The sequence below is a fragment of the Heterodontus francisci genome, unplaced genomic scaffold (assembly GCF_036365525.1).
Source record: "Heterodontus francisci isolate sHetFra1 unplaced genomic scaffold, sHetFra1.hap1 HAP1_SCAFFOLD_58, whole genome shotgun sequence".
In the NCBI taxonomy this organism is placed as follows: domain Eukaryota; kingdom Metazoa; phylum Chordata; class Chondrichthyes; order Heterodontiformes; family Heterodontidae; genus Heterodontus; species Heterodontus francisci.
In genome coordinates, this window is record NW_027142006.1 from 2,268,828 (window position 1) to 2,271,752 (window position 2,925).

A 2,925-nucleotide genomic window follows, 5' to 3' on the forward strand; every position below is an offset into this window, starting at 1 on the left:
CACTTGTTCTCCTGTGTTTGTCTGTCAGGTTTGTAATTCAGTTTGTATTGGATATTAAAGAGAATCTCCTTTCAAGATGATTGCACATTGTACTGTGTTTAAAGCAACCAACTTGTAAAATGGCAGAAAATGAATGTTTCAATCCCTGTGTGACCAGATTCTTCCAATGCTTTTCAACAGCTAGATTGATGATGCTTGTAATCTGTATCCTGTGGAGAATGGGAGAGGAGAATAAAAACATGGTGCATGAACAGGACAGACTGTGTAAAATGGGAGCACAGAAATACTGCCACCTCATTGAAAGTTAATGAGAGTTATTCTAAGTCAGACACCTGTCCACAATGAACAAGTGAATACATTAATTGTCCACTTTCAATCTAAATGGGACTGAGGTTCCAACAGAGAAGTTTTCTGGAAAATACCTGCTGCAGTTTTAAAATTGATGAACTGGAACATCTTATACTAACTTTCAAATAACTGGAGTGATTGTATAGTTCTCATAGTGGAGAGAAGGAGTTGTTTATAAATATAAGCAGAAAGACACATTTGTGGATTGGCGAATGAGCTTTAACTTTCTGAAATGTATTTGTCCATTGGTTGCAGGTCACTGGAAATTCTTTTTTACATTTCAATTGTAGCAGCAGCAGTTAGCAGCAAAATGTCTGATTAATCAGAGTAGTGGGTCTGGGAAACACGTAAACAGCCGAGACCCTGTAAAACAGAACTCCAAGTAATAGTTTAAATATGGCACTGAACTGACAGAGCGGTAAAGGCCTGCTCAGGTCAGGAAAAAATACCCGACCCGAACCCGACAGAACCACATTGGACCCGAGCCGGACCCGGCCCGAGTATCTCCATTTATTCCCACGCCCAAACTAACCCGAACCTTCGCCGACCACCGGAATGTTCACTTTATCTACCTCCCGATTCCGAATCTACAGGAAACTGCAGCATGAGCGCAATGACGTCATAGAGGTGCTCACTTGCTCACTGAGCAGACTCAGAGTTTCCCTCCTTGATGACCCGGACTCCCAGCTTAGGTTGGCTTTTCAACTTTTGACACTTATTAAACTCAACTTCCCAGCAGAGTTAAATGTAATACTTACTGTGTGTGTCCGACACGGACTCAGCCCGACCTGGACCCAGCCCGACCCGAACCTGGCCCGACCTGACCCGAGCCCGAAAACCAGACCCGGAAGAGCGACCCGACACGACCCGAACCCGACACGGGTCCCGTCGGGTTCAGGTCGGGTGGCAGGCCTTTGCAGAGCGGAGGTCAGATGAGGATTGAATTAATTTCAATCACTGAATCTAAACAAGAAGTAAATCTGCCAGGAATGGAAGACTTTGCTTTAGCTGTGAGCTTGTGGCGCAACGGTAGTGCTTCTGACTCCAGATCAGAAGGTTGTGTGTTCGAATCACGTCAGGTTCAGTTATATTTTACAGCAGCTCAAGTTCCTGGATTTGATATCAGAAAAGAGTTCGATCCATTGGAATGTTCAGTGAATTGTTGAATTTCAAGATCAACTTCAATGGATTAAAGTCCTGATTCCTGGTTCCGTTCCATTTCCATGCTCAGTTCTTATTTCACACTGTTTTATATCAGAACAATGTTTCAGGGATGTGATGTGTCCATTGTTTGTACAATCGCTCTGTCACCCAGTGTGAGAAATAAAACACAAACCGCACAGCGTGCGGCTCAAACCCATACCTGGCTCTGTCTATAGGCCGCTTAGTTCAGTTGGTTAGGACGCAGTGTTGATAACAACAAGGCTGTGGATTTGATCCCCATGTGCGCTGTCACATGGTCAGTCAATAATTTGACACATTTTTGTAACACTTAAAATCCAACTTTTAGATGCAAACAAGTTTACATAAAATGTCAAAGGGAATGTATTTTGAATAACATCCATTGCATCTTTGTCACTGGTCTGGAGTAACACAGAATTCTTTCCAATTATCTTCCCTTTGCTGATATACATTGAACTCGTGGCCTGTTCTCGTTAATGGTCACGAACAGCAAAAACAGACAGAGCAAGTCTGACCGCCCAGAGATGTGGAAAAGGCTTCAGTTTGGGACATATGCAGCAAATCAAATGTTCTCCCGGCCCCGAAAGATTCAAAAACTGGGGAAAAGGACACAAGGAGATAGAGAATAAGCTAAAGTTGACAATGTAAATATTTCCCATCCTTGATATCTCTCTATTCCAATCCAACCTTCAGAGTTGGGTAAATAATTTCAGTGTAAATTGTGCAGCTCAAGAGTCAAAACCAAAGGGCGATGCAGAATAAAGGAAAACTGCCAAAACCCCAGATTGAACCAGGGATCTTCGGTCTAACACACTCCCAACTGAGCTATTTCAGTCTCACAGGCTTGGGATGATAAGTGGCAAGTAACATTCGCACCACACAAGTGCCAGGCAATGACCATCTCCAACAAGAGAGAATCTAACCATCTCCCCTTGACATTCAATAGCATTACAATCACTGAATCCCCCACCATCAACATCATGGGGGTTACCATGGGTAGCCATACAAATAACGTGACTACAAGAGCAGGTCAGAGGCTTGGAATCCTGAGGCGAGTAATTACAGTGCAGCTGTTGGCTCCACCCCAGGGGCTGAATTTGTTCTGTAAACCATGAAGCAGCTTCCTCTCAAATCCCAGGTTTATCAATAAATCCTCTTACAAAAGCCCCAAAGTGTGATATATTCCTCTCACTCATCCATGACTCCTGACTCCCCAAAGCCTGTCCACCATCTGCAATTCACAAGTCAAGAGTGTGAAGGAATACTCTCCACTTGCCTGGATGGGTGCAATTCCAACTCAAGAATCTCAACACCGTCCAGGACAAAGCAGCCCACTTGATTGGCACCCCATCTACAAACATTCACTCCCTCCACCATCGGCACACAGTGGCAGCA

At 44.0% G+C, this 2,925-nt stretch overlaps 1 non-coding gene across 1 annotated transcript; it reads left to right on the forward strand.

Moving 5' to 3' along the window:
• The first annotated feature begins 1,360 nt into the window (after positions 1-1,360).
• On the forward strand, positions 1,361-1,432 carry trnaw-cca (transfer RNA tryptophan (anticodon CCA)). Its single transcript has one exon. It is a non-coding gene; the product is annotated as a tRNA-Trp (tRNA).
• Positions 1,433-2,925: the final 1,493 nt, after the last annotated feature.